This window comes from Ovis aries, chromosome 8 (genome assembly GCF_016772045.2).
Source record: "Ovis aries strain OAR_USU_Benz2616 breed Rambouillet chromosome 8, ARS-UI_Ramb_v3.0, whole genome shotgun sequence".
Taxonomy (NCBI): Eukaryota; Metazoa; Chordata; class Mammalia; order Artiodactyla; family Bovidae; genus Ovis; species Ovis aries.
The window spans coordinates 24,222,813-24,248,699 of record NC_056061.1 but is presented as its reverse complement, the minus strand read 5'-3'; positions in this window follow the sequence as shown (position 1 = coordinate 24,248,699).

Sequence of the window (25,887 nt, the reverse complement as noted above, 5' to 3'; positions counted from 1 at the left end):
CAGAAGATAGGTATTACAAATAACATATTTGTTGGAGAGAGTGAAGAAATCACAAACTTGCTTGGATAAACACAATTAAATGCATACTTAACCAGTGGATTGCGACAGTTCCCCTCTGGCACTCACTGACAAGCTTGACTCCAGTGGTAAATTAGGTTGCAAAACTTCCTTGTCAGAGAATTCACCCTGTTAGGAAGACTCAACCCTGGCTTTGAATCTGCAAGGACAGAAAAATCAATGTGACAGAAAAGCAGTTGCTTGCATCAGGCCTAACCAAGGAGAGAAAGGGCTTTAAATTAATCATGATTTAGGGTCGCTGGTAACATGGTGCAAAGGCACATATTCCCCGGCAGCCTCTGAAAAAGGAGAAAGAAGAGGGGCCTGGAGCACTGCGCTCATGCTTCCCGCAGACACTGCCCTCCCTCTATCAACAGGATGTAGTGTTTACCGTTGAGAGTAGCCAAGCATTGTTGGTCTGCGTAAACAGATAAAATGCATCAAAATCCACAAGATTTTGGCTGAGGCAGTTGCACACAGTATCTAAGTGTAGAGTGAAGATAAATGAAAAGTTCATCTTCCCTTCTGGAACCTGTGATCTGACTTGAATAAACTGGGGAGATTTCAGGTTATATATTGAATTTTGATTTCTCACAAAAGCAAAAAGGCTGGCATGAGCCTCTTATCTGCAGGGAGGTCAAACCCCACCTTCTGGAGGTGCCTGTTTTCATCCCCTGCCTACCTTAGACTGAGAGCACCTACAGGAAGGAAAGTAATTTTTGCCTGGTTTATAATCTGTAGCTTTAAAGTTGTCACAAAAGACCTACTAAGGTTACTGGTAAACAGCCACCATTGGATGGCACCTGGGAGGCTGTAAACCCCACTAAGGTAGAGATGAACTCTGCCTCAGCTGTCTGTCTCTGTTGACCAAACAAGGTCACTTCAATTAGGAGCTTGTCGGCTTTCATTACTGATTTAGATAGTCGGGGTTTTATATTTAGAGAAAATGACTACCTGGTCTGCTAACTTCAGACTGCCTTTCATCTTGCATCTTTCTAGCTCAACACGTATTAACCAACCCAGGTCAAATTAGGAAAAAGGCACTCCCTCCTCTAAGGTACTGCTAATTGTAGTAGTAGTGGGCAAGCCTGGCATTCGGCGACTGAGGACTAATGTCCAGGATTGAGGCATGTTCAGAGGTAGAAGAGAAGTTGAACTTTAGCCCTTTTGGTGAACCTTAGGCAGGCATTAGAAGCCCAGTCAGTGAGCCCAATTCATTTATTTTTATAGTTATCTCCAACTAAAAGGACCAGGGTTTTGTGGAACGTTAGGAAATCACTGGCCTGAACTCTGTCAGTTGCTTGTCATGCTGACACAATTTATCCCTCAGTTCAATACTCTGTAAATGGAGGGCTATCTAATGAAGGTCTAACCGGATCAGACCCTATTTTAAGAATGTTCCTCTTGCTTCATTTTATAGTGTTATCTTTGTCATGAGGCACAAGAAGTTCTACCAAGAGAGTGACGTAGATTTTATTCCAGTCCACCAGGGCTCAGAGAGAAACAGAAAGCACTTAATCTATGCAAATGTGATCAGTACATTGAAACAAAAGAATACAAAGACTAAGTCAGTAGAAATCTGAAACACAAGCGCCTCCAGAAAACTGAGTTGTAGGGATGAATAATATAAGTAAATATGATGACTACACATTTTTTCAACATTGAAATTTTGAAATTTATTCCAGAATAAGGAGAGGAAAGGCTCATACATCTAGGTTGCTCCACACTTCCAGTGGTCCTGAAGCTGCACAAGACAGATGACCAGGTAGCTAATGCATGGCTGCTCTGATAGTAGACTCTTTAAGGCATCATTATATATCAAGCAGCTTTCAAAAACAAAATCATTATTTTTTATTTTTGTAGGCGAGAATTTATTTTTGTAGAGAAGTACAGCCATCAGGGCAGTCATTGAAAATCAAGAGCAGTCTTCATATGTACCAAGGGAAATTACTAAGAAAACTTGCAGACTCCCTCTCTGGAGATCTTTATAAATAGGATAACTTTTCACCTGTTCTGTGTGGTGTTCTCTGAAAACAGATAATAAACAGAGAAACCTTTCCAAAACCCTTGTTAGATCTCTCATTCATGGCTTATTTTCCACTCATTCCATCTATGTGCTTTTTCCTCATCTTGCAGTCAACACCCTTGAGAAAGAACAATTGGAAAGGGTGAAGTAAACAGATTTTTGGGTTCCTGATAGGATAGTAACAATAGAAGAAAGCGAAAGTTAGTCTGTCAACTGTATCGACTCTTTGTGATCCCTTGGACTGTAGCCTGCCAGATAACTCTGTCCATGAAATTCTCCAGGCAAGAATACTGGAGTGGGTCGCCATTTCCTTCTCCAGGGGATCTCCCCATCAGGGGATTGAACCCGGGTCTCCTATATTGCAGGCAGATTCTTTACCATTTGAGTCATCAGGGAAGCCAGTAACAATAGAATAGTTAATAAATATTCAACCCTTTCTATATTCCAAGACTATTTAGTATGCTTCTTGAGTTTTCAAAAGGAGACAAAAAATGTTGCAGCTTTTATAATTTGAAAAGCAACAGAACTACCATATGATTTGGCGACTCCGCTCCTGCAATATATGTGGAAAAAAACAAAAAGATAATGCACTCCAATGTTCACTGTGTCACTATTTACAATAGCCCGGACATGAAAGCAACCTAAATGTCCATTAACAGATGAATGGATAAAGAAAACGTGACATACAACGGAGTATCACTCGAACATAAAAAAAGAATGAAGTAATGCTATCTGCAGCAATATGGATGGACCTAGAGACGAACATACTAAGTGAAGTAAGTCAGAAAGATAAATATCGTATAATATCACTTATATGTGAAATCTAAAATGACACAAAAGAACTTCTCTATGAAACAGAAACGGACTCACAGATACAGAGAACAGACTTGCATTTGCCAAGTGAGGCGAGGAAGGGAGGGAAGTTTGGAAGTTTGGGATTAGCAGAGGCAAACTATTATATATAGGATAGATAAACAAGGTCCCACTGTATGGCACAAGGAACTATATTCAATATCCTGTGAAAAATCATAACAGGAAAGAATATGAAAAAGAAGATATATATCTTGAGTCACTTTGCTGTACAGCAGAAATTAATAACATTACAAATGAACTATACTTCAATATTTTTTTTAATGTTGCAGTTTTCCTGTCTAGACCAAATTAAACCAATAGCCAGGGTTATAAAGAACTCTCCAGGTGCCAAGTTCAATGCTGAGCATTTTGCATGAATGATCTCATTCAGTCTAACAACAAACCTTTGAAATAGACATTTTATTGTTCCCATTTTACAGATGAGAAGACAGAGTCTTAGAAAGATTGTCTTACATAAACTAACAGAAATAGGACATGATGAAGTTAAGATTAATGTATTAGTTTCCTATGGCAGTTGCAACAAATTATAACAAATCTGGTGGGTTAAAATAATGCAAATTATTCTTTCACAGTTCTGGAGGTCAGAATCATAAAATCAGCCTCAGTGGGCTAATATCAAAGGGTCAGCAAGGCTGGTTCCTTTTGGAGCTTCAGGGAGAAAATCATCTATTTTAGGATTGATGCTGTCCTCATTCTGTTAGCTCATGGCCCTGAATCACATGATCTTTTTTCTCCCTCTTCCACATCTCATTGCCTTCTCCTCTTCTTTATCAAATCACTTTCTGACTTCCTCTTAAGAGACCACTTGTGCACACATTTAGGTCCTACCTGGATAATCCAGGATAATCTCCCTAGTTTAAATCCCTAATTTAATTCCTAATTTCATGGAAAGATGGGCTCAATAAAGGACAGAAATGATAAGGACCTTACAGAAGCAGAAGATATTAAAAAGAGGTGGAAAGAATACGCAGAAGAACTATACAAAAAGATCTTCATGACCCAGATAATCACGATGGTATGACCACTCACCTAGAGCCAGACATCCTGGAATGTGAAGTCTTGTAGGCCTTAGGAAGCATCATTATGAACAAAGCTAATGGAGGTGATAGAATTTCAGTTGAGCTATTTCAAATCCTGAAAGATGATGCTGTGAAAGTGTTGCACTCAATATGCCAGCAAATTTGGAAAACTCAGCAGTGGCCACAGGACTGGAAAAGGCCAGTTTTCATTCCAATCCCAAAGAAAGGCAATGCCAAAGAATGATCAAACTACCACACAACTGTACTCATCTCACATGCTAGTAAAGTAATGCTCAAAATTCTCCAAACCAGGCTTCAACAGTACGTGAACCGTGAACTTTCAGATGTTGATCTGGTTTTAGAAAAGGCAGAGGAACCAGAGATCAAATTGCCAACATCTGATGGATCATCCAAAAAGCAAGAGAGTTCCAGAAAAATATCTATTTCTGCTTTATTGACTATGCCAAAGCCTTTGACTGTGTGGATCACCACAAAACGTGGGAAATTCTGAAAGAGATGGGAATACAGACCACCTGACCTGCTTCTTAAGAAATCTGTATGCAGGTCAGGAAGCAACAGTTAGAACTGGACATGGAACAGCAGACTGGTTCCAAATAGGAAAAGGAGTACCTCAAGGCTGTATATTGTCACCCTGCTTATTTAAGTTATATGCAGAGTACATCATGAGAAATGCTGGGCTAGAAGAAGCACAAGCTGGAATCAAGATTGCTGGGAGAAATATCAGTAAACTCAGATATGCAGAGGACACCACCCTTATGGCAGAAAGAGAAGAACTAAAAAGCCTCTTGATGAAAGTGAAAGAAGAGAGTAAAAAAGTTGGCTTAAAGCTCAACATTCAGAAAATTAAGATCATGGCATCCAGTCCCATCATTTCATGGCAAATAGATGAGGAAACAGTGGAAAAAGTGGCAGACTTAATTTTGCGGGGCCCAAAAGTCACTGCAGATGGTGACTGCAGCCGTGAAATTAAAAGACACTTACTCCTTGGAAGGAAAGTTATGACCAACCTAGATAGCATATTCAAAAGCAGAGACATTACTTTACCAACAAAGGTCTGTCTAGTCGAAGCTATGGTTGTTCCAGTGGTCAGGTATGGATGTGAGAGTTGGACTGTGAAGAAAGCTGAGCACCGAAGAATTGATGCTTTTGAACTGTGGTGTTGGAGAAGACTCTTGAGAGTCCCTTGAACTGCAAGGAGATCCAACCAGTCCATCCTAAAGGAAATCAGTCCTGAATATTCATTGGAAGGACTGATGTTGTAGCTGAAACTCCACTACTCTGGCCACCTGATGTAAATAACTGACTCATTTGAAAATACTGATGCTGGGAAAGATTGAAGGTGGAAGAGAAGTGGACAACAGAGGATGATATGGTTGGGTGGCATCACCAACTCAATGGACATGAGTTTGAGTAGGCTCTGGGAGTTGGTGATGGACAGGCAGGCCTGGCATGCTGCAGTCCATGGAGTCACAAAGAGTTGGACATGACTGATTGACTGAACTGAATTTAATTCCATCTGCAAAATCTCTTTTGCCACATGAGGCAACTTTCCTAGATTCCAGAGATACAACCTACATATCTTTGGGGGCCATTATTTAGCTACCACAATTAGCATTCAAACTGCCTCCCACTCTCTTTAGCCATATAATATTTTCTTCCTAGATGAATAATTCTTAACAAACTCAATGACTAATCTTCAGCAAATGGTGGGTATCCCTTATAAACTAAAGAGGCTAACTAAATTAATTCATTTTCATGGACATTAGCACAATATAGTGGTAAAAGTCTGACTTGTGGTCAGGAAATGGAGTTCTTATCATTAATTAGACAAACAAGGTTGGACCAAGCACCATATCTCTTAAAGTCAGGGATAGTAAGGAGGTTTCAGTGTGTTCAGGGAGGGTGGAGGAGGACTCCACAAATCTCTTCAAACTTCATTGGAAATGTTGTACCCAATTATCAGCGCCTGCCTTACTTAATTGCTGGTATTTCTTTTAACTCTGACTTTATATGATTGATGACTGTATTATTATCAACTGCTCTAAAAAATTATCATAAAATTTAATGACTTAAACATTTATTATCTCAAAATTTCTGTGGGTCTAGAAACTGGTAGCTCTGACTCAGAATCTCTTGTAAGGTTGCACTCAAGAGGCCAGCTAGGGCCACAATCATCTGAAGACATGACTGGGGTTGGACAGGCTGGCTCCAGGCTGAACCACTCATATGACTGCTGGCAACTAAGATTCCTCACTACCTGGAGAAATCCATAGGCCACTTGAATATCCTACAACATGGTGACTGGCTCTCCCAGAGCAAATCATCCAAGACAGAACCACAACGTGTTTTATGATGTAGCCTTAGAAGTGACATATTATTACTCTTTCTGTGTTCTATTGGTCACACAGATCAATAATATGGTATAGGAGGGGATTACACGAGGGAATGGAAATCAGGAGGTTGGGCTTAGGCCACCATAGAGATTCAATGACTTGTGTGAACTGGATGCTTCCACAATAAGACTTTCATGCTGGTATCTATCTATGGAAGCTCATATTTCATAATACCATGTGACAGTTGGGTGGCTTTATGGCTTACAAGGGGTATTAACATCATAAAACTTACATTCTAAAGAAAATTGCTCTAATAGCAAGGTAGAGGGTGAACTTACAGGGACCTCTATTGCTTTTCATGTGCCCCAGGCTATCATGCAAAGCTCTAGCCTGACCTGGAAGTCCCACATGTGTGCCCAGTGTTTCCTGTCCATGTGTTGTATCTCTAGCTACTAAGCCATTCTCATCCTTTCTCAAATGACTCTTCACACCATGCTTCCAATAGCCTTGCCAACTCAAGTGCCATGCTCTCTATGAACTCTTCACCAAGCCCTGAGACAACACAAGTAGCTTCTTCTACTGTTTCATAAGACTTTTTTCATCTGTCTGTTACAGAACTTAACATGCTTTCCTTTTAAATAATTTGATTATGTTTCCCCTCCCAAATATTCTATGTATCTCTTGAGGGCAGAGACCAAGACCTCACACTATGGCTAGGATATCATATCAATCAAAGACTTTGAATTAATGGATAGCCTTCTTTGAGTAAGTCATATTTCTAAAACACTTAAGGAATGCCAGGGCTTCCCTGGTGGCTCAGACACTAAGGAATCTGTCTTCAATGCAGGAAACCCGGGTTTGATCCCTGGGTTGAGAAGATCCCCTGGAGGAGAAAATGGCAACCCACTCTAGTATTCTTGCCTAAAGAATTCCATGGACAGAGGAGACTGGCGGGCTACAGTCCACGGGGTTGCAAAGAGTCAGACACAACCAAGCGACTGATACACACACTAGGGAATGCCAACTAAATGATAAGCATTCTGTTAGGTCCTAAGTCTTACAGTAGTGAACAATATGGGCTGGTCCTGTATGAGTGTCAGGATACAGAGGAAGGCTCCTCATACTGTGCTTCTGCCAATGGCTATCTTTGTTCTCTCTTCTCCATAACAGTTTCTATTTTCCTACCCACTTCTTGCCTCTTCTGAATTTTCCTTCCCCTCAACTATTTCCTAAGCATGCCATAGCACATATAGACATTGCTTAGACAACCCGACAAATATTATGGCCAAAGAGCTGACCACTCCAGGTCCAGGCCACGGTCTCTAAGTTGCCTGCAAAGCCACGTGTACATGCCTATCTGTTCCTGTTTGCTAGCTACCATTTAGGGGGAAGAAATGAAGGGTAAAAGCAACATTTCCATGCCTGGATGGTTCAGAATTCATATCTTTTCTTGTCTTCACTGTTTCAAGTGAGTTTGAAAATAAAAAGGCAAGCCACAGACCAGAAGAAAACTGGTCTGATAAAGGACCTGTATCCAACGTAAATAAAGAACACTTATATCTTAATAATAAAAAGACAGATATTCTAATTTACAAATGGGCAAAAATGTTGTCATGTCACCAAAGAAGATATATAAATGGTTGATTAAGCATATGAAAGATGTTAAACACTGTTTGTTGGAAAATGCAAATTAAAACTACAATGACATGCCACTCTACATCTATTAGAATCTATAATCAAAATACAGAAAATATCAAGTGGGGATGCATTGTTGGTGAGGATGTAACAAGTCACATACTGTGAAAATGTTTGATACTCTCTTAAAAATTTAAATACAAACTTACTATAGAGCAAAGTGAGTCAGTTCATTGGAATTTATGGAATAGAAATGAAAACATATGTCCATTCAAATACATATAAGTGAATATTCATAGCAGCACTATTCAGAATGGCCAAAAACTGGACAAAAATGTAAGTGTCCATCAACTAGTAAATGGATTTTTTTTAATGTGGCATGTTATTCAACAATCAAAGGATGGTGCAACTATATATGCTATAACATGTATGAGTACCCCAAAAAGAAGTCAAACACAAGAGGCATAATTACTATACAATTTACCTATGCGAAATGTCTAGAAAAAGCAAATCTATGGAGAGAACACAAGTCAGTGGTTGTCTGGAATTGGAAGTAGAAACAGGTGAGCTGTCAATGGACACAGGGAACTTTTAGGAGTAATGAAATGTTCTAAAACTGAAATATGGTAATGTTTATACTGTTGTACAAATTTACTAAAAATATTTAGATTGTACACTTACAATAGATGAGTGTTATGGTATGTAAATTATATTCCCTCAAAGCTGTTTTTTAAAAAATAACATTACATTAGAAGGTATCTGATCATAAACTACAAGGAGTCTACTTATTATAAAGATGTCCTCAGGATGTAGAAACCCTGACCTGTTTTCAGTCTCTTTTCATCTGGTCCCAATCAAGGTAATAGAAAGCTAGTTTAGATAGGTTCCTCTGAACGTGAACATGGCTTAAATGTAGAGACCAAAAAAAAAAAAGTGACTCAGCTCTCAAATGACCCAAACTTGTTAGCCCATCTCTAAAAATGAGTTGTGAAGGCAATTTTTTCCTTGCTTATGAAAATGTTTGAGGAAAAACTATGTGCTTGGTTTAGCATAATTGACCACAATAATTATAGTGCATGTGGATTTATGTTGTATTTATAAGACTGCTGGATTTTGCAGTGGAGGTTGGGGAGAGTCAGTGTTGAAATCTAAGTCTTTAATCCACAAAAAGCCATACATTTTTTATGGTCCAAACTGGCAATTATGGGTTGTAGAAGTATTTGTGCTTGTTCAGATGTTCCATAACCAAAAATTTGAAGATGTCCACTTTCGATATAAATCCAGTACTGGGGAAAATTGTGGCAGAATCTCAGATCTGTATCTATTTTTATAACTTGTCACACTTCTAGTACTGAAGTAGGACAAGTCCATCTTTTTAAGAAAGACCAAGTCTGCATGGAAATTATTTAGGAGGAAGGTATAATTCAGATTCTTGGAGAAAACAAAAAGTAGTGCTTCGGATTTGAACTCCATTACTAAGTCATTAATGCTGGTCCCAGAGCAGTTGTTAAACTACTATGAGTCACAAATTCGATTTCAAATCAGTAAGAATGGTCATGTGTAAGAAATCAGTAAGAAAGACCCCATGTGTTCCCACAGAGCAACAAGGTGGTCACATCTCTTAAACAACTACTGCTTAAACTGTTAATTTTGCCATTTAGTCAAAGTCAGTAAGGCACCAAAGGGTACAAACTTCCATTTATAAGATAAACAAGTATTCGGGATACAATGTGTGTGTGTGTATGCGTGCGCTAAGTCGCTTCAGTAGTGTCCGATTCTTTGTGACCCTATGGACCATAGCCTGCCAGACTCCTCTGTCCATGGGATTCTCCAGGAAAGAATACTGGAATGGGCTACCATGCCCTCCTCCAGGGGATCTTCCTGACCCAGATCAAACCTGCATCTCCTGCGACAGCTGCATTGCAGGCAGATTCTTTACCACTGGGCCACTGGGAAAGTTCAGGGATACAGTGTACAACATGATAAATATAATTAACATTACATATGTTATATATGAAACTTACTAAGAGTATATCCTAAGAATTCTCATTATAAGATAATTTTTTTATTTCTTTAATTTTATTTCTATATGAGATGACGGATGTTTACTAAATTTATTGCGATAATCATGATGTATGTAAATCATCATGATTATACCGTATATATACTTAAAGAAGGGAAAACCACTAGGTAATTCAAGTATGTCCTAAATCAAATACCCTATGATTATACAGTGGAAGTGAAGAACAGATTAAAGGGATTAGATCTGATAGACAGAGTTCTTCAGATGGCCTGAAGAACTTTGGACAGAAGTTTGTAACATTATACAGGAGGTGGTGATCAAAACGATCCCCAAAAAAGAAGTGCAAAAAAAGGCAAAATGGTTGTCTGAGAAGGCCTAACAAATAGCTGAGAAAAGAAGAGAAGCAGAAGGCAAAAGATACACCAATCGGAATGCAGAGTTTCAAAGAATAGCAAGGAGAGATAAGAAAGCTTTCCTAAGTGAACAATGCAAAGAAATAGAAGGAAAAAAATAGAATGGGAAAGACTAGAGATCTCTTCAAGAAAATTAGAGATACCAAGGGAAAATTTCATGCAAAGACAAGCACGATAAAGGACAGAAATAGTATGGACCTAACAGGAGCAGAAGAGATTAAGAAGAAGTGGCAAGAATACACAGAACTATACAAAAAGGATCTTAATGACCCAGATAACCATGAGGGTGTAACCACTTACCTAGAACTAAATATCTTGGAGTGAGAAATCAAATGGGCCTTAGGAGACATCACTATGAACACAGCTAGTGAAGGTGATGGAATTCCAGCTGAGCTATTTCAAATCCTAAAAGATGATGCTGTTGAAGTGTTTCACTCAATATGTCAGCAAATTTGGAAAACTCAACAGTGGCCACAGGACAGGAAGAGGTCAGTTTTCATTCTAATCCCAAAGAAGGTCAATGCCAAAGAATGCTCCAACTACTGCATAATTGCACTCATTTCACATGCTAGCAATGTAGTGCTCAAAATTCTCCAAGTGAGGCTTTAGAAGTACATGAACCGAGAACTTCCAGATGCTCAAGCTCTATTTAGAAAAGGTAGAGGAACCAGAGATCAAATTGCCAACATCCACTGGATCATAGAAAAAGTAAGAGAATTCCATAAAAACATCTACTTCTGCTTCATTGACTATGCCAGAAGCCTTTGTGTGGATCACAACAAACTGAGGGAAAGTCTTAAAGAGATGGGAATACTAGACCACCTTACCTCCCTCCTGCAAAACCTGTATGCAGATCAAGAATCAACAGTTAGAACTGGACATGGAACAAAGGACTGGTTCCAAATTGGGGAAGGAGTATATCAAAGCTGTATATTGTCACCCTGCTTACTTAACTTCTATGCAGATCACATCATACAAAATGCCAGGCTGGATGAAGCACAAATTAGAATTAAGATTGCAGGGAGACATATCAATAACCTCAAAAAAGCAGATGACACTACCCTTAAGGCAGAAAGTGAAGAGGAACTGAAGAGCCTCTTGATGACAGTGAAAGAGGAGAGTGAAAAAACTGGCTGAAAACTCAACACCTAAAAAGCTAAGATCACGACATCTTGTTCCATCACTTCATGGCACACAGAGGGGGGAAACAATGGAAACAGTGACAGACTTTATTTTCTTGGGTTCCAAAATCACTGTGGACAGTGACTGCTGCCATGAAATTAAAAAATGCTTGCTCCTTGGAGGAAAAGCTATGACAAAACTAGATAGTATATTAAAAAACAGAGATATTACTTTGTGGACAAAGGTCCATATAGTCAAAGCTATGGTTTTTCCAGTAGCCATGTATGGATGTGACAGTTGGACCGTAGAGAATGTTGAGCACCAAAGAATTGATGTTTCTGAAGGGTGGTGTTGGAGAAGACTCTTGAGAATCCCTTGGACTGCAAGGAAATCAAACAAGTCAACCTAAAGGAAATCAATCCTGAATATTCATTGGAGGGACTGATGCTAAGGCTAAAGTTCCAATAATTTGACCACCTGATGTGAAGAGCCTACTTGTTAGAAAAGACCCTGATACTAGGGAAGATAGAAGGCAGGAGAAAGGAATGATAGAGGATGAGATGGTTGCACAGCATCACCAACTCAATGTACATGAGTTTGTGCGACCTCTGGGAGATGGTGAAGGACAGAGAAACCTGGTGTGTTGTAGTCCAGTCCATGTGATTATAAAGTGTTGGACATAACTGAGTGACTGAACAGTGTACCTTAAACTTATACAGTGCTGTTTATCAACTATATCTCAATAAAATTGGAAGAAAAAATCAATAAGACATCAAAGTCATTATTTCAATCCAATTTAGGATCACAGGATGAGATCCATAAAAACATTGGTCTGTCGGATATTATCAAGATATTACAGTATCAAAGTTAAATAAAATAGCTTTCAAGTTTATTATCCTACAGTTATTTTGAGGCAAGATCTTTTCAGTTAAGCTTATTTGATAACTGTTTATAGTAAAAGCAGATAGTCCTTGCATATGATAAAACAAGCCAAATATCTTCTTTTATTTCTGTTCCTCCAAGTAGCCAAGAGCAAAAAGAAAAAAAGGAGTATTTAACCACACATCTAGAGCTTCCCACACGGCTCAGTGGTAAAGAACCTGCCTGCCAATGCCGGAGACAAAGATTCAGTTCCTGAGTTGGGAAGATCCCCTGGAGGAGGAAATGGCAATCCACTCCAGTATTCTTGCTTAGAAAATCTGATGGACAGAGGAGCCTGTCCATGGGGTCACAAAAGAGTTGGACATGACTTGAGTGACCGACAATACTTGTCATGCTACCAGACATCTGGATCACCTAGTAGCCTGAGCTGAGTATCTAACTCTCACATCCATACATGACCAGTGGAAAAACCATAGCCTTGACTAGATGGACCTTGTTGGCAAAGTACTATCTCTGCTTTTCAATATGCTATCTAGGTTGGTCATAACTTTCCTTCCAAGGAGTAAGTATCTTTTAATTTCATGGCTGCAATTACCATCTGCAGTGATTTTAGAGCCCCCAAAATAAAGTCTGACACTGTTTCCACTGTTTCCCCATCTATTTCCCATGAAGTGATGGGACCGGATGCCATGATCTTTGTTTTCTGAATGTTGAGCTTTAAGCCAACTTTTTCACTCTCCTCTTTCACCCTCATCAAGAGGCTTTTTAGTTCCTCTTCACTTTCTGCCATAAGGGTGGTATCATCTGCATATCTGAGGTTATTGATATTTTTCCCGGCAATCTTGATTCCAGCTTGTGCTTCTTCCAGCCCAGCGTTTCTCATGATGTACTCTGCATATAAGTTAAATAAGCAGGGTGACAATACACAGCCTTGACATACTCCTTTTCCTATTTGAAACCAGTCTGTTATTCCATGTCCAGTTCTAACTGTTGCTTCCTGACCTGCATACAGATTTCTCAAGAGGCAGGTCAGGTGGTCTGGTATTCCCATCTCTTTCAGAATTTTCCACAGTTTATTATGATCCACACAGTCAAAGGCTTTGGCATAGTCAATACAGCAGAAATAGATGTTTTCTTGGAACTCTCTTGCTTTTTCCATGATCCAGCTGATGTTGGCAATTTGATCTCTGGTTCCTCTACTTTTTCTAAAACCAGCTTGAACATGTGGAAGTTCATAGTTCACGTATTGCTGAAGTCTGGCTTGGAGAATTTTGAACATTACTTTAATAGCATGTGAGATGAGTGCAATTGTGTGGTAGTCTGAGCATTCTTTGGCATTGCCTTTCTTTGTGATTGGAGTGAAAACTGACATTTTCCAGTCCTGTGGTCACTGCTGAGTTTTCCAAATTTGCTGGCATATTGAGTGCAACACTTTCACAGCATCATCTTTCAGGATTTGAAATAGCTCAACTGGAGTTCCATCATCTCCACTAGCTTTGTTTGTAGTGATGCTTTCTAAGGCCCACTTGACTTCACATTTAAGGATGTCTGGCTCTAGGTGAGTGATCACACTGTCATAATAATCTGGGTCGTGAAGATTTTTTTGTACAGTTCTGTGTATTCTAACTTCGGTGTAATCTAACTTCACAAGCCCTTTTTGCTTGATTGAGCAAAGATTTGTTAAGGACCAACTGTCCGTTAGGTATTTTGTAAAAATTATTACCTATACATACCTTCCCAAGTCCACAGCACTCTTCATCCTTCCCCCAAGATTTTTGTTTTCAAACTGGACCCAAAGAAGAGTTAGTAATGCATGAAACAGCTGACCCTGAATGTTTTACTCTCTGAAGCGTGAACTCAAACTCTTTCTGATTTATGAATCATAGTCATGATGACAACATTCTTTCAACTTTTTTTTTTTTTTTGAAACATTAGTAAAAGGCATTTCCTACCCTCTTCACAGGGGTTTTGTGTATATTGGTGCTGCTTCTGGAATACTTCAAAGGAAGTATAAGTGGACAAAGTATATGAGTGTCTCTCTCCATAATGTTTACTTCCAAAACATCAAGAAGAGCACTATCCAATAGAACTAGAATATTGGCCACAAATATTAAGTTAACAGGTATTATAAATTAGGATAGATTTTTATTTAGCTCTTCAAAATAAAAATATCAACTAAGTCTATAAAATCTCCTGTGAATTTTATACTTACAGTATATCTCAGTTCTGATGAGCCATGTTTCAAGTGCTCTATAGCCCACATGTGGCTAGTGCTGCCACACTGAACAACAAAGGTCCAGGTGGCCAGTTAGTGAAAGCCACCAAGAACTAAGCTGTAGACTCAGAATAATTCTTTTGAATCATCACACTTTTGTAATTGATTCAGTTCAGTCCAGTTCAGTTGCTCAGTCGTATCCGACTCTTTGCAACCCCATGAATCACAGCACGCCAGGCCCCCCTGTCCGTCACCGACTCCCGGAGTTCACCCAGATTCATGTCCATCGAGTCAGTGATGCCATCCAACCATCTCATCCTCTGTCGTCCCCTTCTCCTCCTGCCCCCAATCCCTCCCAGCATCAGAGTCTTTTCCAATGAGTCAACACTTCACATGAGGTGGCCAAAGTACTGGAGTTTCAGCCTTAGCATCATTCCTTCCAAAGAAATCCCAGGGCTGATCTTCAGAATGGACTGGTTGGATCTGCTTGCTGTCCAAGGGACTCTCAAGAGTCTTATCCAACACCACAGTTCAAAAGCATCAATTCTTCGGTGCTCAGCCTTCTTCACAGTCCAACTCTCACATCCGTACATGACGACTGGAAAAACCATAGCCTTGACTACTCGGACCTTAGTCAGCAAAGTAATGTCTCTGCTTTTGAATATGCTATCTAGGTTGGTGATAACTTTTCTTCCAAGGAGTAAGCATCTTTTAATTTCATGGCTGTAATCACCATCTGCAGTGATTTTGGAGCCCCCCAAAATAAAGTCTGACACTGTTTCCACTGTTTCCCCATCTGTTTCCCATGACTGATTAAACCCATCCAATTGCCATGATATTAGATATTACCTAAAGGTAAGCTATAAATCAGAAATAATGTTTTTGATTTGTCAAAGCTTATAAGACTACAAAACTGATGAACCTGGTCCAATGCCTTGCTTAGATCTTGTCTAAACGTGAAAGGCTAAATGTTCACAGGTCCCAGTGAAAGAATTTAAGATGTGGCCATTAATAAGGTAATATTTTTGATACTAGATGATTTCACCTTTTGAACTGAGCTCTCTCAAATGCATCGAAATGACTTACGATGAGACTCTTCATATTAGCACCAGAAAACATGCTAACAAGGCTATTCAAGTTAGACTCCATCCTTTGCATATCTTGTGGTATGTCTGGTGGCACTGTGCCCTTAGCAAAGGTCAGAGACACAGACATTGAGCCTGAAGGCCTGGTTTACAGTCTCGTGATAATTAACTTTGCAGACATAAAGTTCCTGACCCCGAAAAGAGAATGCTCCCTCCACTGAGAAAGAGTGTCTAGTGTCTTCCTGTGTGAGAATGTTTTGTCTCAATACAAACAAACTAGAGTTGAAAAATTAGGTGCAAAAATGCCCTCTTTGGCGTAAACAACCAAACTAGTTAGGATATGATTTTCCTGGAATGTGTTGTGAATTCCAAAGGCAGGCACACACTCGTCACAGAACAGGCCGTTCCTCTGATGGTCAGAGCCTGAAGATTTAGTTGGACACATTCATGCATTAAATTCCACAAGTCCAAATCTGTGTTTACATTTTTCATAATGTTTGGATACACACTCAAATATTTTCTGAATCTTAATTAAGGAAAAAGCAAGACATATCAAGTATTTGTTTTAAAGAGCAACTTGGTTCTGAAGCCCATTAGAACCAACGTTATTTGGTAGCTTTACTGAACATTATAATCATCTTCTAGTATCTCTATCACCTGTCTTACTTTGCGTCTCCTTTTATAACAACAGAGATCCAACATATTGACTAAAGAAAAAAGAGTTTCTCTGACTACATGAGTATCTGCACAATTACAGTAGAGTTGATCAAGCTCCTAAACATCCGACCAGGTAGGAATACAGTCCCTACTCCTGATATTTCTGTCTGGAAGGGTCTCCATCCATTTACCCTTTTATCTTCTTACAGAGCTTGAATTCAGATGAGGCTACTGAGGCACTCATCTCAATTAAGAAATATAAGGATGCACTCAAAAACAATAAGTGAGAAAAATAATATTTAATGCAATATTTTTTAAAAATCAAAATAAATGCAAAAAATCCAAGAGGAACAAAATATAAAAATCTTCCATAAAAACAACTCTGCCCTCACTTGCTTCACACTAGCCGTGGCCCCATTCAGCTTCCTGCCCTGGGAAGAGGAGCGAGTGTTCTGTTGCTGGGTTTAAGAGAAGGATCTGAGTGTGCTCTTCCTTCAAAATCTGTCAGCCTGCCTTGCTCTGCTGTGTAAGTGTTATTCAGGTGGGCCCCAGCAAGGAGGGGCTGCAGTCAAGCAGAGTTGACAGAGGCTCTGAGGTTATTAGCAAGCCCGTCTCACTGGCAGACTAAGCATGAGGTACCCCAGCAGCAGCCTTGGTGATAAGGGTGACGTTTAGCTCTCCAGCTCCAACTGCCTGACTTCTATGGGTGAACGTCTTTCCCAGTAGATTCTGAATTCAGGTGAAAAAGAGTGGTTGGTGTTGATTCCATTGACATGCAAACAGAACATCAGAACTCCTCTGTGTGCATTCTCCTGACCATGATAACAGTGGCCTCCTGGCAGCCAGATGGTGTGCCTCAGTCTCTCCTGCTTATTTGTCTTTAAGATGATTGGGGTTGGGCCATTCAAATGTTAATTAGCTTAAGTTCACGAACTAAAAATAATCTCCAACACAGTTTATGTCCTTTTGGGTTTCCTTCTGCTTCATTCTGTAATTGGCACTTGAAAGAAGAATTGGGCATATTTTAGTTAGACCCTAAATGATGGTAAGGCTAGTGACCAAGAGCTTCAAAGAAAGTCTGTCACCACCATTACCACAATTCACTGACTTCCAGCATATAACAAGACATGAATTGCATCATACTTTCTCTCTTCAATTAGTTTGTGGTCTCAGATAGGTCAAATCAGTATATAAAGGGCAATAAAGCACATAAAAATGAAACAAGTAGCAAATGACTAGGTAAGGACACAGAAGCATCTTAACAAAGAGAGTGCATTCCATTGTTACACTACTGGTTTGAGTCATTATCACCAAAAGTAGAAATAAGTTAGAGACCTCTATTGTGTTTCCAGATAAGAGGTTCATAGTACAACACTGCTATGCTTAAAAGAATATAAAGTCTGCTTGAAATCAGGATATGTTTCTGAGACTTTTGAAGCCAAAAGAGAGGTGAAAGAGTCAGGGTTTTAGTACCTTTAGACAAGAAAGAGAATGTCCTGTGGCCAGGTAAGGAGAATAAGAAAGAGCTATCAGAAAACGCATGGAAGGCTCCAGAAATTACTAATAACAAGTCGTCCAAGGTCAGTCACCTGCTTGCACATATCTCCTCCAACCCCACACCAAGAAAAGCTTCATCATCTGCTCACTAATACCTGGAACTTCTGTATCTGAGAGTAAAGACATTATGGCAATTTGGATTAAGAATCATCCATTCATAAATATATTGAGATTGCAAATGGAACTCAATCACACTAAAATGTAATCAGCTAATCAGTCATTAAACTCTTCTCATTCTAATGAGGCAAGGACTGAAATGTTAAAATGGAAACCTATGTGTCTTATTTATGTTTGCATCCTCAGGACCTAGCACAGTACCAGAAATTAGCATGTGCTCAGTAAATATTTGCTGCACGAATGAATGAATGAATGAATGGAGATAGAGCAAGGATGAGAGAGAGGACTGAAAGAGGGTAAAAGTGCAGAGAAGCAGGAGAGCAAACCCACACATGCATATATGTATGAGGGAGAAAGGGCAGCTCTGAGAGTCACTGTCATAGATGTTTTGCCTGTGTTTTTTGGTTATTTTTAAAATCATATAGTATACTAACCATGAAAGAATATGTTTATACAACCATAACAGAAATCCCAACAAACCGTAGCTTAAACATACTAATACATGAAATTCTTTTTCTCAAATAATGAGACGTATGGAAGCTAGTGTTGATTAAATGGTTCAACAAGGTCGAGGCTGTCACCTCTATGTATCTCTTGGCCCCAGTATGACTGCCACAGCTCCCTACATAGGAAATATATTCAAAGGGGAAAACTAAGGAGACACCAGGGTATTTTTCCCTTTCATCAGAAAAGCAAGCCTCAAGAATCCTTATCAGACTTCCACTTGGAACTCCTAGGTTAGATATGTTCCCTTTGTTCCCTTTTCAGCAAAGAGATTCAGGAGTGTAAAGTATTTTTTCTGGACAGCTTGACATTTTGAAGGAAATTTAGGTTTTATTATTAATGAAAAAACAGGGGGAATGGGTTTTGGTAGGCAACTATACTAGTTTTCCATTGCTACTCTCATTAGAGTTACTGAATTTAGCAGCTCAAAATGACATACATTTATTACATCTCAGCTTCCACGGGTCAGGAGTTTGGGTATGGTATAACTGGGTCCTCTGCTTAGGGTCTCACAATGTAGGTGTCAGATGGGCCATGCTCCTTTCTGGAGCTCAAGATCCTCTTCCACACTCGCGGATGTTGGCAGAATTAGACTCCTATCTGCTCTGTCATTGAGGCCCTTGGGTCCTCTAAGCTGCTCACAGTGCCCTGCCACATCATAGCAACTGCTTCTTTAATGTCAGTGGGAGAGTCTCCTTCTCTGTCTCCAATCTGCTAAAATGGAGTCTCATAAGGTAACATAACCCCAGGAGTGACAATCCATCACCTTTGCCATATTCTATTGGCCATACTCATGAGGAGGGGATCATACAAGGGCATGGATGATAGAAGGTTGCCCTGAACAGCGTCTGCCACAGGGACTGACAGTGTCATGAAGAAACCAAAAAGAGGATCACTGAAGCTTAGAAGCCCATTCAGGTCATGTAGAAAGTAAAGAGGCAGTTCTCCACAGATGTCTCACTAGGTTGTCATTTTCTAAAATATCTTCTATAGAACCCCACTTTTACAAGATAATATTTGGTGTATTTGAGGGGAGAAAGTTTGGTGTTCAAATAGGCTTAGAGAATGTTGGAATAACTAAAGTTGAACTGATTTTTTAAATGAAAAAAAAAAACTCTTTAGCACGTTTATTATAAATCTCATGGGAAAGACAGAGGGAGGTTGCAGCCTTTCCAAATAAATCTAATGCTGGAACATTTTTGTGTATAAAACAAGAAAAATAATAGCTAACAATTGAGCACATTCTGTGATGCAAGCACTATTCTAAACACCTTCATAAGCAAATGATGCTGGAGGGCTACCAGAAGAACTCTGTGTGTGTGTGTGTGTGTGTGTGTGTGTGCACGCATGCACATACACACGTTCATTTGTGTGGTTGGGGAACAAATAGAGGCAATGCAACATCTCCCTTTCCCCCACTCTTCCCAATTTCCAGTCTCCTATCAATGCCTTCAAGGTGATTTTGAAACTTAGAGAGGACAGAATATCCTGCACATCTTCAGACATATGTCCTATCATTTGAACAACTATTCAGAGACTCAGATCCTGACCTCTTGATTCCAAGTCTAGTACATTGCCAGTTGCAATGTAGCATTGTGTGTTAAAGAAAATAAGTGGTTGATCTTGCTAATATACATTCTCTAGCACTAACCACCTCTGAACATTTATCTGGCAGTAAATGGAATACTTCAGAATCTGCAGCTTTACAGTATTCTTCCCAAAGTAATCAAATTTACTTTTTCCTTTAGTTACAATCTCTGCCTTTCCTCTTGACTTCCTTTGGCTGATTACCCACTCCCTGAGATTTGCTTCTTTCAAAGAAGAGTCAAGGATGTTGTTAGCTGGCAGCCAGGAAGCGGGTGTCACCATCCATCAAAGGTCAGCATAGAGCTGCAGCCGGCACCATGGGAAGGGGCCCCTTAGCAAGGAAACAAGACCACGCATTTCTCCAAGGCCATGTGACAACCAAGAATTCTCCAGAGCTGGACAAGAGTAAATATTCCAGGAATGGCTTTGCGGTTGGTTGTACTATTTCCACAGTCTGAAGGGAATTTTTAAGGAACCTGCCCAAACTTTGCCTATCTATGTAAAAACTATTAGTCTAACCCATTGTTTCTTCATTTCCACATATAATCAATGTCAAAATGAGAACATCACTAGGCAGTTAGGAGAATTGCATATGGAATGATCTGGAACTTAACCAATTCCTGAGTAAAATTTATTACCTAATAGTAGACACACACAAAACCATTCTAAATCTTTTTAAAAAACAAATAAGGTGTGGTGGGGACAGCGTGTGATAATCGTTTATAATACTATTCTGGCTTTTTAAAGTACTATTATTTGTCTCAGTATCACCTTACTTTAGATCTATTTTCTGTGCTTTACTGCTTTGCCTTGGCACTGGACTGTTTGCCTTTCTTCAGTTAACAAAAAAATTCTGCATGAAATGGTACAAATCAAAGTCAGATATCTGGGACCCAGAATGTCTACAGGAGCCCATGTTCTGGACTCTGAGGGTTAAATAGCCACTAGTTATGGGGAAAAAGAGAGAGGGGGGAAGAGAAATTGAGAATTGGTTTTCTAATTTCACATAGAAGGAGGATTGTGTTTTTCACCTGTCCATTTCTACTTAAGAAAAAAGCAATACAATTTCCCAAACCACTGGATTGTCCTTGTTTCCCTCCTTTCTCAAAGCAAAAAGGCTTTTTATTTAACTGGTTAATTCCTGAGCTTCTCTCATGCCTTCTTCCTCACTATGAAAAAGATTTTCTTTTCATCATGCATGTATATATTTTGAGGACTAACCAGTATTCCAAACTTTGGTGTTACTGCTTTTGTTCACCACTCACTAATGAGAATGGTTGCTTAATAAGACTCTGGATTAATGATGGCCAGAAGACAAGACTGTATTCACAATCAGTGTAGATTCATTGCAGTTAGCATAAAGCTTAGAGATTGGGTTTGAAATGTTACTGTAAGAAGCCACGAAAGAAGCAGAAGTCACAGGTTTTCTGTGAGTAATGATGCATTGTGTTTAACTCAAAACATACTCCACGAACAGTTTGGACAACCAAGCAGCAGTGAGTCCCAGGAAGGATGAGGGTGTTAATGGAACAGAGAGCATTAAAAGGAATTAAAAGAAAATATATTGTGTAATCTGTTAGACTAGTGGTTAGCAAACTTTTCCTTGTAAAAACCCAAATAATAAATACTTTAGGTTTTGTGGACCACATACAGTCTCTATAGAATATTGTCCTTTGGTTGTTCTTCTTACAACACTTTAAAATGTAAAAGCCATTTTTAATTCTTGGACTGTACATAAACAAGACACATACCAGCTTTAGTTCACAGGCTGAAGTTTGCCAACCCATGCTTTAAAGAATTTATACCTAGCAATTAAAATCAATCATTTCTTTTTAAGTACAAATTTAAATCAAGATTCCTAGTTGTTTTAAAATAACTCAATGACATAAGGGTTCAAATGTGCTAAAACCTCTACATGGTTAAAATATAATCCAAGATGTCAAGTCAAAGGGGCTTACTTATTTGTTGGTTTTTATTTTTCTCCTCCATCTCAAAAATATTTATAGGAAAAAATGTTATGTAGGGTCAAATTAAAATTGTGTAGCTTCAAAAGTAGGGAATTTTTCTTCCTTAATTTATCTACTTATCTAAAATCCCCAAATATATAATAAAATTAATGGTTGCCTAATATAGCATTAGATGGCTAATTATATATTTCCTATAAATGCCAGGAGAGTATTAATTCTCAGTTTGGTTATAAAAAGGGAGGAGAAGGGGAAGAGGATGAGAAAAAATAAACAATATTATAAAGCACTAAATTAGCAAGAATAAAGAATCGCAATAACAATTCAGTGAGACAAGTTAGATTTTAAAAGGCACAACTGGAAGCAAAAATCTCATCTCTGTTTCATCAGAAAAAGTAATCAAAGACCATTTACTTCCTTAAGATGAGTTTTAGAAAAGCCCAACAAAACTAAGAGCAGTCCTGCATGGCAGGTGAGGCAGCAGCTGATTTTAGGAATAGAGAGCTAACTGATTTGCTCCACAGTTTCCTCACATTACCTCAATGTCAAGGTAGAATAGTTCTATATTTTGCATTATGAATTTTACATTATCCCAACCTCAAATACCAATTTTCTTTAAAACCTTTATGTGAATTTTGAATTCTGCCCTATAATATATCCACATCATTTTCATACTAGAGAATGGGCAATTGGTTAAATTTCTACAGTGCTACTAAAATTCCCCAGTGTCTACCCTAGAGCTTCATCTGCTCCTCCTGACTCCACTCATACCCTTGGAGTCATACCTTTCCCATGTTGCAGGAATCCAACAGAATGAGGCTAGACTTCCTTGATGGTCCCGTGATTAAGAATCTGTCTGCCAGTGCAGGGGACACAGGTTCCATCTCTGATCTGGAAAGATCCCACATGCCAGGAAGCAACTAAACTCGTGTACCACAACTGCTGAGCCCACATCCCACAACTAATGAAGCCTGCGCCTGGAGCCTCTGCTGTGCAACGAGAGAAGCCACCGCAACAGGAAGCCAGTGCATCACAACTAGAGAAAGCCTGTGCACAGTAATGAAGACCCAGCACAGCCATAAATAAATAAAAGCAATACATTGAGAAAAAGAAGCAGGGGGCCTGAAGAATGTCCCCTGCCACAGCCTTCCTCTCTGCCAGGGACTGAGTCTCCCTAAAGGGATGTAGGGACTCCTAGTTCTGGCCTGAGGCTTCTTGCCAGAAAAAAAGAGAGGGAAAAAACACAGATCGTGGGAACAGGGCAAACACTTCATACGATTACACATAGATTTCTAGAATGTGTCTATGTCAAGATTTGTATATTTCGAATATGCCAATAAAGTGCTATTTAAAACACAGAAATTAGAAATCTTTGGGAGAAGATTATTTTTTTAACACAAATTTTTATCTGTTCACTTTTGTTACAACACTAAATTACCTATGTAAGATTATACTATAACAAATGAAGGGAAAACTATATTAACCCATTTTATAACTGAGAAAACTGAGCCTCAGAAAGTGCACGAGTCACTTCCCACAGTCCCAGGGCTCAGAGAGGCTGTTTGTCTCCACACTGATTTTACCCCTGCAACTCTTGATGATATTCTGACACTGAACCTCATTGAAATCTAAATATTCCTTAGCAACTTCTTACTCTTAGAGTGCTTTATGTTGAAATTAATGACACTTCTATTTAATAATTCAGCATTGATTACTTTATAATGCCAGCTAAAATATTATACTATAAAGAAGGAAGGAGATGAATACTTCTAGCCCCTAGGTTCCTACGGATCGCTGGTGCCTGTTAGAATCTTAAAGGATCGCTCCATTAGCTTGTACTTAATAGCACATCACCTGGGTTTCATGGCCCCTTAGCCATCTCACCAGCCACCCTCTGTGCTTCCATTTGCTAGTGTTCACCTGCTCCCTCTCATTAATATGCAAACACACAGTGGTTTCAGCTCATTCCCAAAGCCTTGTCTTGACATGAAGCCATCTTTTCTCTCAGTGTGCTTCTTCAAGTGTCCATTATCTAAACTCTGAAATGTCCCATAGCAACGATGATATCACTGAGAAATAGAAATGTTTCAAAGCCCTGACAACAGAAACAGAAAGAATAATTCCCTGGTAAAAAGACAATGCAAGTTTGAATCCCCAAAACATGTTATTTCAATCCTCATCTCATCATGAGATCTTGCTCTGGTATTGTCCATCACACTCACAAATACTGAGGAGGAGCAAGACTCTGTTGGACTCGGTGGTAGAAAATGTTTGGTTCGTATGTTTTATGCTGTCCTAATCATTTTATTATATTTAATTCAGGTTGTCTTTGTTAGAGAGGCCCTCAACCAGTGCAACAGTCATTTTTTCCTTGTTGCATAAGCACTAAGAAAGTAACGTGTTACCCCATTGTGATCTTCCAGCTTTCCTAACAAGATTCACACTGCAACTACCAGGATGTGGCAAAAAAGCAACCTGAGCTTCCTGCTTCTTCATGGTTTGGATATGGGACTTTTCCCGTCAAAAGTTCTGTGTTGGCGGAAGGGGTGGTGGTCAGGGATAAATTTCTGACTCCAGTATGCACCAGTTCTGGAGAAGGCAATGGCATCCCACTCCAGTACTCCTGCCTGGAAAATCCCATGGACGGAGGAGCCTGGTAGGTTGCAGTCCATGGGGTCGCTGAGGGTCGGACACAACTGAGTGACTTCACCTTCACTTTTCACTTTCATGCATTGGAGAAGGAAATGGCAACCCACTCCAGTGTTCTTGCCTAGAGAATCCCAGGGACGGGGCGCCTGCTGGGCTGCCGTCTATGGGGTCGCACAGAGTTGGACACGACTGAAGTGACTTAGCAGTAGCAATATGCACCAGTTTTTGCGTCTAGATACAAGGCACCCAGGCAAGCTTTGAACAAGAGCTTGTGTGTTTTTAAGTTTGAGAAAGATACTCCTATTGAACCTTTTTAGAACTATGAAAAACTCTGGCATTGAGTGAGTTTTTTCAGTTTTGGGAGTGTCTATTCTCCTTGCCTAATTATGAAAAACAATATTAAAGTATCTAATTCTTCAGTTTCAAATCACAGTACACACACAGCTTGAAATTTGAAATTACTGAAAAGTGATAGCTTAAAATTAAGGGAATTATCTATATAATAGAAACAGAAAATCCATAATCACAATTTTCTATATTTATCAAAAGACAGGTGTTGGGTGAGCTGCCTCCAGTTCTACATTCACGTTGTATCAGACGAGGGGAAATTTCCATTCCAGCTGTAATACAGAACCACCATCCTAATGCTGTCCCTTTAATACACCCCTTTAGCTTCACACCTTTAATTTTTTTTTTTACCCTGAGCCTTATAAAGTCTTACTTTTGAAAGCCATGCTAGATAAATGGCAAAACTGTCAATACAGAGAAGCAGCCCAGACATGCGTATAGCAGCCAGGGAATCCAAAAAGAAGAGCTTTTAAAATCAAGATGCAAGTCACTTACTTTCTACTGGAAAATTACACTTGTTATGAAACAGAGAGATCAAGGTAGTGTTGTGAGGATTAACAAGATCACATTGGTTAAGTGCTCGAAACCCCATGGAGATTGAGTCCATCATTTTATCTCCTGGGTGCATGATTAAAACAACCTCCCCCCTCAAAAAAAAAATCCAGTTTTCTTTAATGCACAATGCATAGAGTCAGTAACTGCCAGCAGTCTTTATTAAACTTTATTTACTCACTTTAGTAACTAATGTTATTAGAGGAGAGAGTGTTGTGAAGCCAGGTTAAAAGTGAAGCAAAGGCAGA